Source organism: Salvelinus namaycush, chromosome 2 (genome assembly GCF_016432855.1).
Source record: "Salvelinus namaycush isolate Seneca chromosome 2, SaNama_1.0, whole genome shotgun sequence".
NCBI classification, from domain to species: Eukaryota; Metazoa; Chordata; class Actinopteri; order Salmoniformes; family Salmonidae; genus Salvelinus; species Salvelinus namaycush.
Window position 1 is genome coordinate 61,065,550 of NC_052308.1, and position 12,620 is coordinate 61,078,169.

General features: G+C 43.6%; 1 pseudogene; it reads left to right on the plus strand.

Moving 5' to 3' along the window:
* The first annotated feature begins 8,407 nt into the window (after window positions 1–8,407).
* LOC120022536 lies at window positions 8,408–11,591 on the plus strand (annotated as a pseudogene).
* The last annotated feature ends 1,029 nt before the right edge of the window (window positions 11,592–12,620 follow it).

Genomic DNA, 12,620 nt, shown 5'->3' on the forward strand with positions numbered 1-12,620 from the left:
CCATGCAGCCGTCATACTGCTCAGGAAGGAGCAGAGATCTGTCTCCTAGAGATGAAGGTACTTTGGTGCGCAAAGTGCAAATCAATCCAAGAACAACAGCAAAGGACCTTGTGAAGATGCTGGAGGAAACAGGTTCAAAAGTACCTATATCCACAGTAAAACGAGTCCTATATCAACATAACCTGAAAGGCCGCTCAGCAAGGAAGAAGCCACAGCTCCAAAACCGCCATAAAAAAGCCAGACTACGGTTTGCAAATGCACATGGGGACAAAGATCGTACTTTTTGAAGAAATGTTCTCTGGTCTGATGAAACAAAAATAGAACTGTTTGGCCATAATGACCATCATTATGTTTGGAGGAAAAAGGGGGATACTTGCAAGCCGAAGAACACCATCCCAACCGTGAAGCACGGGGGTGATAGCATCATGTTGTGGGGGTGCTTTGCTGCAGGAGGGACTGGTGCACTTCATAAAATAGATGGCATCATGAGGAAAGGAAAATTATGTGGATATATTGAAGCAACATCTCAAGACATCAGTCAGGAAGTTAAAGCTTGGTCACAAATGGGTCTTCGAGATGGACAATGACCCCAAGCACACTTCCAAAGTTGTGGCAAAATGGCTTAATTAAGGACAACAAAGTCAAGGTATTGGAGTGGCCACAAAGCCCTGACCTCAATCCCAAATAATTTTTTTAGGCAGAACTGAAAAAGCGTTTGCGAGCAAGGAGGCCTACAAAACCTAACTCAGTTACACCAGCTCGGTCAGGAGGGATGGGGCAAATTTCACCCAACTTATTGTTGGAAGCTTGTGAAAGGCTTCCCGAAATGTTTGACCCAAGTTAAACAATTTAAAGCCAATGCTACCAAATACTAATTGGGTGTCACGTGCTGACCATAGTTCTTTTGTGTTTTCTTTGTTTTAGTGTTGGTCAGGACGTGAGCTGAGTGGGCATTCTATGTTGTGTGTCTAGTTTTCCGTTTCTATGTTTGGCCTGATATGGTTCTCAATCAGAGGCAGGTGTTAGTCATTGTCTCTGATTGGGAACCATATTTAGGTAGCCTGTTTTGTGTTGGGTTTTTGTGGGTGGTTGTCTTCTGTCTTTGTGTTCTATGCACCAGATAGGACTGTTTCGGTTTTGCCACATTTGTTGTTTTCGTATTTTGTAGTGTTCACGTTTATTGTCTTAATTAAAGTCATGATGAACACTAACTACGCTGCGCTTTGGTCCGATCCTTCGTCCACAGAAGAAAGCCGTTACATTGGGAATGTGATGAAAGAATAAAAGCTGAAATAAATCATTCTTTCTCCTATTATTCTGACATTTCACATTCTTAAAATAAAGTGGTGATCCTAACGGACCTAAGACAGGGAATTTTTACTAGGATTAAATGTCAGGAATTGTGAAAAACTGAGTTTAAATGTATTTGGCTAAGGTGTATGTAAACTTCCGACTTCAACTGTACAGTCATGGCCAAACGTTTTGAGAATGACACAAATTTTCATTTTCCCAAAGTATGCTGCTTCAGTGTCTTTAGATATTTTTGTCAGATGTTACTATGGAATAATGAAGTATAATTACAAGCATTTCATAAGTGTCAAAGGCTTTTATTGACAATGACATGAAGTTGATGCAAAGAGTCAATATTTGCAGTGTTGACCCTTCTTTTTCAAGACCTCTGCAATCCGCCCTGGCATGCTGTCAATTTACTTCTGGGCCACATCCTGACTGATGGCAGCCCATTCTTGCATAATCAATGCTTGGAGTTTGTCAGGATTTGTGGGTTTTTGTTTGTCACCCGCCTCTTGAGGATTGACCACAAGTTCTCAATGGGATTAAGGTCTGGCGAGTTTCCTGGCCATGGACCCAAAATATTGATGTTTTGTTCCCCGTGCCACTTAGTTATCACTTTTGCCTTATGGCAAGGTGCTCCATCATGCTGGAAAAGGCATTGTTTGTCACCAAACTGTTCCTGGATGGTTGGGAGAAGTTGCTCTCAGAGGATGTGTTGGTACCATTCTTTATTCATGGCTGTGTTCTTAGGCAAAATTGTGAGTGAGCCCACTCCCTTGAATGGTCTCAGGATGCTTTACTTGGCATGACACAGGACTGATGGTAGCGCTCACCTTGTCTTCTCCGGACAAGCTTTTTTCTGGATGCCCCAAACAATCGGAAAGGGGATTCAGCAGAGAAAATGACTTTACCCCAGTCCTCAGCAGTCTAATCCCTGTACCTTTTGCATAATATCAGTCTGTCCCTGATGTTTTTCCTGGAGGGAAGTGGCTTCTTTGCTGCCCTTCTTGACACCAGGCCATCCTCCAAAAGTATTCGCCTCACTGTGCGTGCAGATGCACTCACACCTGCCTGCTGCCATTCCTGAGCAAGCTCTGTACTGGTGGTGCCCCGATCCCACAGCTGAATCAACTTTAGGAGACGGTCCTGGACTTTCTTGGGCACCCTGAAGCCTTCTTCACAACAATTGAACCGCTCTCCTTGAAGTTCTTGATGATCCGATAAATGGTTGATTTAGGTGCAATCTTACTGGCAGCAATATCCTTGCCTGTGAAGCCCTTTTTGTGCAAAGCAATGATGACGGCACGTGTTTCCTTGCAGGCAACCATGATTGCAGAGGAAGAACAATGATTCCAAGCACCGCCCTCCTTTTGAAGTTTCCAGTCTGTTATTCGAACTCAATCAGCATGACAGAGTGATCTCCAGCCTTGTCCTCGTCAACACTCACACCTGTGTTAATGAGAGAATCACTGACATGATGTCAGCTGGTCCTTTTGTGGCAGGGCTGAAATGCAGTGGAAATGTTTTGGGGGATTTCAGTTCATTTGCATGGCAAAGAGGGACTTTTCAATTCATTGCAATTCATCTGATCACCCTTCTTAACATTCTGGAGTATATGCAAATTGCCATCATTAAATCTGAGGCAGCAGACTTTGTGAAAATTAATATTTGTGTCATTCTCAAAACTCTTGGCCACGACTGTATAACAACATGGCTACAGAGGAGCGCTCAACTTATGACTCTGTCTGACTGCCATAACAAATCACCCGTGTACAGTAACATATCATTATTCCATATAATTTGGGAGCACGTACCTGCGAAAACATACACAACACCGTGTAAACTTCAGCACAACTGCAAAACCAACATGCAATCTGAGTGATGTGAAACAACATAAAATAAAAATAAATTTACACTTCAAGAGGTGACCAGCCTCATTAGCTAAGAAAGTACAAGGTGAATGTTAGCTAACCTTTAGCATAACGCAGCGTGCAAATTTTATAAATGTCCATAAAATGATAAATACATGACACAACTCTGTAACACTATCACAGAACAACATCGATACTGATTATAAAACAATATGGTTTTCAGCCTAACACACACTAGATAAACTCAGCAAAAAAAGAAACATCCTCTCGCTGTCAACTGCGTTTATTTTCAGTAAACTTATCATGTGTAAATATTTGTATGAACATAAGATTCAACAACTGAGACATAAACTGAACAAGATCCACAGACATGTGACTAACAGAAATGGAATAATGTGTCCCTGAACAAAGGGGGGGTCAAAATCAAAAGTAACAGTCAGTATCTGGTGTGGCCACCAGCTGCATTAAGTACTGCAGTGCATCTCCTCCTCATGGACTTCACCAGATTTGCCAGTTCTTGATGTGAGATGTTACCCCACTCTTCCACCAAGGCACCTGCAAGTTCCTGGACATTTATGGGGAGAATGGCCCTAGCCCTCACCCTCTGATTCAACAGGTCCCAGACATGCTCAATGGGATTGAGATCTGGGTTCTTCGCTGGCCATGGCAGAACACTGACATTCCTGTCTTGCAGGAAATCACGCACATAACGAGCAGGACGGCTGGTGGCATTGTCATGCTGGAGGGTCATGTCAGGATGAGCCTGCAGGAAGGGTACCACATGAGGGAGGAGGATGTCTTCCCTGTAACGCACAGCGTTGAGATTGCCTGCAATGACAACAAGCTCAGTCCGATGATGCTGTGACACACCACCCCAGACCATGATGGACCCTCCACCTCCAAATCGATCACGCTCCAGAGTACAGGTCTCAGTGTAACGCTCATTCCTTCGACGATAAACGCGAATCCGACCGTCACCCCTGGTGAGACAAAACTGCGACTCGTCAGTGAAGAGCACTTTTTGCCAGTCCTGTCTGGTCCAGTGACGGTGGGTTTGTGCCCATAGGTGATGTTGTTGCCGGTGATGTCTGGTGAGGACCTGCCTTAAAACAGGCCTATAAGCCCTTAGTCCAGCCTCTCTCAGCCTATTGCGGACAGTCTGAGCACTGATGGAGGGATTGTGCGTTCCTGGTGTAACTCGGGCAGTTTTTGTTGCCATCCTGTACCTGTCCTGCAGGTGTGATGTTCGGATGTACCGATCCTGTGCAGGTGTTGTTACACGTGGTCTGCCACTGCGAGGACGATCAGCTGTCCGTCCTGTCTCCCTGTAGCGCTGTCTTAGGCGTCTCACAGTACTGACATTGCAATTTATTGCCCTGGCCACATCTGCAGTACTCATGCCTCCTTGCAGCATGCCTAAGGCACATTCACGCAGATGAGCAGGGACCCTGGGCATCTTTCTTTTGGTGTTTTTCAGAGTCAGTAGAAAAGCCTCTTTAGTGTCCTATGTTTTCATAACTGTGACCTTAATTGCCTACTGTCTGTAAGTTGTTAGTGTCTTAACGAACGTTCAACAGGTGATTGTTTATTAATTGTTTATGGTTCATTGAACAAGCATGGGAAACATTGTTTAAACCCTTTACAAATGAAGATCTGTGAAGTTATTTGGATTTTTACGAATTGTCTTTGAAAGACAGGGTCCTGAAAAAGGGACATTTCTTTTTTTGCTGAGTTTATCATTTTAAAAGTGAAAACACTGTGTGCAGCATGGATCATGATACATACCTCCATCAAAGTTGAACAACTCTTTGGCTGGATGCTGCGTGATTATGCGCACAGATACACACGGGGATGCAGTTACTCGAACAATACAGCAGCTGGCTTCATAACTATACATACAAAAACTGGCTGCTTAATTTTGACAAAACTCATACAACTAACCCATGCCCAAACCGGACACCCGTGTGCGTCCGAGTGCGCAAATTGATTTTGTCCCCCCCACACCAAACACGATCACGACACGTAGATTGAACTATCAAAACAAACTCTGAACCAATTATATTAATTTGGGGACAGGTCAAAAAGCATTTAACATTTATGGCAATTTAGCTAGCTAGCTTGCAGTTGCTAGCTATTTTGTCCTATTTAGTTAGCTAGCTTGCTGTTGCTAGCTAATTTGTCCTGGGATATAAACATTGATTTGTTATTTTACCTGAAATGCACAAGGTCCTCTACAACGACAATTAATCCACACATAAAACGGTCAACCGAATCGTTTCTAGTCATCTCTCCTCATTCCAGGCTTTTTCTTCTTTGGACTTTATATGGCGATTGGCAAACTAACTTTCATATTAAGGTGTATTACCACAACCGACCTCAGTTCATCTTTCAGTCACCCACGTGGGTATAACCAATGAGGAGATGGCACGTGGGTATACGCTTCTAAAAGCCAATGAGGAGATGGGAGAGGCAGGACTTGCATCACGTTCTGCGTCACAAATAGAAGCAACTTCAATTTTAGTGCTTGGCAACACAGACGCTCGTTGGCGCGCGCAAGCAGTGTGAGTGCAATGATTGAATAACATGTATCTGTACATTTATTTTGCAATTCTCGCGCCCGCGACGCGAGCGGTGTGGTCAGCATGAGGATGTCTATTTCAACCCTGTTACACAAGGCCTGCTGGGTCAGCTTGGGACCTGACACAACCTTCTGAGATGAGCCTGGACAACCAACTTTCTTCAGGATCCTCCCGATTGCAGAGGGGTTTCTGGGGTTAGCACACAGGATGCACTCCCAGAGGACTTTGGCCTTGCACCGGTCAGCAGCTCTGACTGGCGCCAAGAGATTGGGTCTGTAGTCGGGCTGTTAGAGACCAAAATCTTGACCTGTAGGCCACTGTCACTATGAAAACTGGGGTTCTCTTCCGAGTTGAATCCTATGTACCGCAGTGCAGTTCTCTAGGCCCTCTATTTTACTAATGACTTGCCACCGGCATTAAAACAGCCCACTTTTTTTTACTAACATTTTAAGTCACTGCGCAACAGTAAATTAACAAAAAAACTATTCATGTTGTCCATTTTAAGTGTTCCTTTGTTGAATGGTTTGGATAAATCTTCTATTTGTGTTCGAATGTTTGCAACAAAAAAAGCTCATGTTTCGTGTCATCCGTGGTATAAATGGTAATTTTGGCAATGAGACCCCCCCCCAGTTCCAATATCAAATCAAACAAGAAATTGTCAAAAAAATTGTATCAAGTCCTGAATCATGGCTGTAAACCTACTGTCTCCCATGGGCAGACAGGTTACCTCCCACATTAACTGTTGCCCTAGATCTGGTATTTACGAAACTAGGCTTACTGTACATTTACGAGTCAGCAAATATCCCTCTCATAAACCTCTGCTGACTAGTGTTCAAAACAAAGTCTGCAATTTGTGTGGGTGGCAACCGGCATCTTTAAATCGTTAAATAGCCTATACATTTCCTGAAGCCCAGTCGCGATGCTAAGGTCGGTCGTGTTGTTGTGTTTCTTTTCCCTTCTCCTATTCCTCTTTATCAGGGTCCGCCGACCTAAAAACTTCCCACCAGGACCCCGTCCCCTGCCCATCCTCGGCAATCTGCTACAGCTGGATCCTGTCAACCCTCTCAAAGACCTGGAAAGGGTAAAGTGGGCTATATGTTGTAGGCCAGGGTTAGACCTACTCTCGATACCTGTTACGATAACCCTGCTGGAAATTTAAAAAAAAAGGTAAGCTAATATTTTGGATAAAGCTTTCTACAAGCAACCCGTAATATACGTTAGGTAAACGGATTCCTATTATTCTGTATAGTAAATCCGAGACACTCCATTTAGTATGTATGATGTTACGTTTCGTATGGTATGTATTATGGATGTCCATCACCCATTTCGTATGATATGTTACGAATTACAATTTAATATATGTTACGAATTTGCAAAATGTACAATATGTTATGAATTTGCCGCTCCCTCCCTGCGCGCGCGCACCACGTCTATTTCTATGGGCACAAGCACTGTTTATGACACAAACTGTTCACACCCTTCTTGTTGGTGGAGAGAATTTTGCAGGTTTAAAGCATATTTCCTGCAATTCTACACATTTTGTCATGGGGTGCAAAGAAAATGTTGCCGTTTTAAAGCTACATTTCTTATAATTCTATAAATTTTGCCATGTCTAATGTGTATCCATGTGATATCTGAGTGACATCTGCGTGACAAAAAAATTACAACAAAATCTATGGGACTATAACAACCTTCAAGAGTAAGTTTAAAGCCGGACAGAGTTCTTAAAAAGAGCAAAAACGTTTGGGAATCACTGCCTTAAGTATCTGTCTTATGTAACCATACCAGAGGTAACATATCATACTAATTTGAGAGTCCCGGATCTACATTTACTATGTTAGATCTGATCTATGAGACCAGTCTGACTGAATGGGTATTAAGTGTGATGTAGGCTAAAGTTTTAGGACAATGAGCAACAATAGTGGAATCGGTGGTTCGCCTTCAAAATAAAGGTCTTGCATTGAAACTGATGCAAACGGATACAAACAGCGGAATCATGCCACAATTGGACTAGAAAATACTCAAAAATTTCAACAAAAGACAATTATTCATTAATTTGACAATAAACAGAAATATTTATGTAATTTAGTGTAATGTTTTAAAATAATTTGTGAAAATTGTGGATAAAAACCACGCTTTCCGTTATTTCTAAACCGTAAAATTCTAGGGAAAGGGAAACACTTTATTATCCAGGAAAGAAATGGTGTTATTACACGCTAATATGTTGTGAATAAGGTTGAGCTTTTTTTGGTTATTTCACATAATGATGGAAACCAGGGACACTGCGACTCAATGTTTAATATCAGAGTGCTACACAACTTGTAAAGGGACAAAATAATAGTAGTCAGCCAAGAGTTACTCCTGGAACCACTAAAACGCAAGACTGTGTGTGTGTGTGTGTGTGTGTGTGTGTGTGTGTGTGTGTGTGTGTGTGTGTGTGTGTGTGTGTGTGTGTGTGTGTGTGTGTGTGTGTGTGTGTGTGTGTGTGTGTGCACCATCAGCGGTATCTGAGCCCTGGTCTCCCATGGGAGACCAGGAATTAGCCCAACAGGAAACAGGAATTAGCCCAATAGGAAATCCCCCTTGGGCTGAGGGTGGCACTGATTTTAAAGTAGCAGGCATGAGACCGTGAGCCCGACCCACGTATGCTCTGTGTGTGTTTGTATGTGTGTGTGCCGATCAGGGATCGTCCTGGCCAATTATGGCTCCAGCCGGAGGGACCACCGGCGCTTTGCTCTGACCACGCTGAGAAAATTTGGTCTGGGCAAACGCTCCATGGAAGAGCGCATCCTAGAGGAGGTGTCCCACATCTGCACTGAGCTGGAGAGCAGTGCTGGTACAGTCCCACACACACAACGTCCTAGTAATCACAATCATCACCTTATATATTCATGTCATTATCAGCGCTTAGTATCCACCCCAAAGGTCCTCCAAATACTGTATCAAACAATTACACTATTAACCCCTTGTAGTTGTAACAAGCTTCCATAAACCACACAAACTTCACAGAAATAAGATACTCCCAGTATGACGATATTTACTATGCTTGTTTTAACATTAGGTATAAAGACTGTGGGGATTGTTACTTTATCTATCCTGTCAGTGTGTTCAATTCAGTAGCTCTGTGATCGTTGTTCTTACCTTGTCCGTGTGTATTGCCTCGTGTGGTGACCGTTGCTGTGTCCTGTTAGGCGGTTCGATGGACCCTCAGCACCTGTTCCATCTGACTGCGTCTAACATCATCTGCTCACTGATTTCCGGAGAGAGGTTCGAATATGACGACCCGGTCATCCTCACCCTCATCCAGAGCTTAGAGGAGTTGACCAAGGAAGCTTTCGGACCTTGGTCCATGGTACAGTCTAAGCCCTGTGCCACTCCATGCTTACTAAAAAAAAGGATTCCAAAATGGTTCTTTCGGCTGTTCCCAGGTAGAACCCTTTTGGGTTACAGGTAGAACTCTCTGTGGAAAGGGTTCTACGCTGATCCCAAAAGTGTTCTTCAAAGGTGTTCTTCAAAGTGTTCTCCCATGGGGACAGCCAAAGAATCATTTTAGGTTCTAGATGGAACCTTTTTTGTAGAGTGTACATGATCCTCACTGAACTCTCTGTGCTAGACATGACACATTGATCCACATTCCCCTCTGTTTTACATCCATTTCCTCCAATCTATCTTTTGTAGCTCTATGAAATCATACCGGTCTTGAGGCCCCTCCCTTTGCCCTTCAGGAACGTTTCACACAAATTTAATCAAATGAATGTCACGTTCTGACCTTAGTTCCTTTGTTTTGTCTTTTGTTTTGTATGGTCAGGGCGTGAGTTGGGGTGGGCAGTCTATGTTTTCTGTTTCTATGTGGGGTTTCTTGTTTGGCCTGATATGGTTCTCAATCAGAGGCAGGTGTTAGTCATTGTCTCTGATTGGGAACCATATTTAGGTAGCCTGTTTTGTAGTGTGTTTTGTGGGTGATTGTTCCTGTTTGTGTGCTCCTGGTTTGTCTGTGTTCGGGACTGTAGCTTCGTTGGTTTTCGTCTGTTTATTGTTTTGTTCATAATTTAAAAGTATTCAAATAAATATGGATACGTACCACGCTGCGCATTGGTCCTCCTCTCCTTCCACCGACGAAAGCCGTGACAATGAAGGAACATATCAAGAAGATTGTGACCAAGCACAAAAGTTCAAGGGTCGTGGGAGAGCCCAGAGACCTCCTTGACTGCTACCTGGACCAGATTGACAAGGTAGGAGACCAATAGAACTAGTGTTCTAGAAGTAAAATAAATAGGATAAGATATTAGGTAAGTAGCCTTGTACAAGTAAGCCTAAACGGTCCATGGGACAGGAGCCTCTCCTGTTTCTGTAGCATTAAGCAGCTTCATTTAGAAGTACACCCCTGGATAGAACACTAATCTGTCGCAGGACTTTACCCTGAGTCCATCTGCCAATCAGAGAGGCATCGGGTCCCATTTTTAGAGTCTTTGGTATGACTTCCGTGAGAAGGGAAAACATTTTTATTAGGCTGGTGGAAGAGGAGGAAGTACTTTACAGGATGGAGCAGAATTGAATGTAGAGGCCTTTGGTGTCTGTGTGCGTGTATGAGTGTGCGTGTATCTGTGTGCGTCCATTCAGACAGCTGATGGAGGCTCCACATTTAATGACACTCAGATGGTGTTTCTACTACTTGATCTGTTCATGGCTGGGACAGACACCACTTCCAACACCCTCCGCTCTACCGTGCTACACCTGATGACCAACCAGCATGTACAGGGTGAGGAAATACACACACGACACACACACTGGCATACATTTCATTCAATCCGATGGCGCTTGTAGACAATGTGTCCGGCATTCACGGTAAACACTGCATATGTCGGCTAAATAGGAAATTGTTCTACAAAACTTGATCGGATTGAATCCTGGCCAAAGAATGCGTGTTTGTCCCAGATCGCTGTTACCGAGAGATCGCCGACGTTCTTGAGGGACGTGCAGACGCTTCGTTTGAGGAGAGACATGCAATGCCGTATGTTCAAGCCATGATCCATGAGGTACAGCGCATGAGTGACACTGTTCCTCTTGGCGTGTTCCGTACTACCTGCAGCGACACGCAACTACACAGCTACCAGCTGCCCCAGGTGAGCATTACCATGACGACTGATATGCTGCCTGTTGTTGACCTTAGAACTATAAAGGTCGCCTGGGCTAGAGGGAGTGATGTCATGACGGGTGCTGTCTCAGTCTTTAGTGTACCTCTCCACCTCTCCTTCGCACCCTTAATCCCTCTCTCCCTCATCTGTTCCAGGGCACTATGGTAATTCCTAACCTGTCTTCGGTGCTGCATGAAGAAGGGCCAGTGGAAATTCCCTCACGAGTTCAACCCTGAAAACTTCCTCAACGAGGTTGGAGAGTTTGAAACCAGAAGCCTTTCTGCCATTCTCAGCAGGTGCCTTTTTGCAAAAGCGTCAATATCTATGGCTTATAAATGATAGTATGTTGTACAGAGACAGGAGAATATGTTGACATAAAATGCCAGGCTGCATGCATATGAAGGTATGAGTGAAATGTTGTTCTCATTGATAGCCGTGTGTGTGTTCCCCAGGATCTTGTGTGTGTCTGGGGGAGGGGTTAGCACGTATGGAGCTCTTCCTGGTTCTAGTGACACTGCTTCGACGTTTCCGATTCGTCTGGCCTGAGGATGGAGGTGTCCCAGATTTCAGCCTCATCTTTGGTGGGACACAGTCTCAAAAGCCCTTCTGCCTGGGAGTGCGCCTGAGGAGCAGCGAGAGAGGGTGAACTACCCACAGTCTCCACAAGAGAGCACTAGTTCTGCCAGACAGCTACAGATCTTATTCTGTAATAATTCACCTTAATTTTAGTAACTCATCAAATAAGTCGTTTTCAATCATGTGTAACCCACCATTGAATGCCTTACAATCTGTGTCAGCTTCTGTAAGGATCAGATATAGGAATGATCATTCACAAACTAGATCTTTCAGTATGCTTGCATGGATTTTGTAATACATACCTTGTTAAAACCATTGGTTTTGTGTTTCTGTTACTGACAACTATTTGTATTTTCTTATCAAGTAAAATAACAATTGCTAAAAACATGTGATTTGGATTTTTTTTTAAGTGAACTTCTGATTTTATGTTCTCCTACCCCCTTAACTACATCTATAACTGCTATGTTTGAGGTTGATAGCTAGCTAGCTAACATTATTTGCATTTTTAGGGCGTTCACACACTGCTGTACAACAATGTAGAAGAAAAACGGGGCAATTCAAGACGGTGCTATGAAATTAATGTCAAAAAGTAGTTATTTTCCCTTTGTCATTATAAATGACATATATGTACGCCTCTTGGTGGGAACGCAACACCCTGCTATATCTCAACTCCCCGTGGAGTGAATAAGTATGTGACTGTAGGTGCGGGGAGGGACGACAGAGGCAGATAAAAATACCGTTTACAGGGAATATGTTATTCCTTAACACGGTAAGGTAGGGAAAAGGGGCTGGACGGAACCAAAGCAAAGAAAGTAAAAATTAAAGAGTCCCTGCTCCTACCTTACCTGCCTTCCCACTACTTACCTAACCTTTAGCACCACCTGGCGCGCTAAACAAAATACAAGGGGGTGGGATGCCCAGGTGTTACCTAGTGTGCATACACAGATTAAATACTACGGGTTATGTATGCCCACAGGCCTCTTGCCTAAACACTCCCAAGGTGCGTTCCCCTAAGCAGGTGGTCAATTTTCAGGGCTCTACACTGCAAAAATTACATTCACATTTGTGAATAAAAATAGAGTAAAAAGTCAAGTATGAGCACGTGTGAGTTGTGTTATAGCAGATCAATTCTGCAGTAACTGTTTTCAAAGTATTTCTGTGGCTTA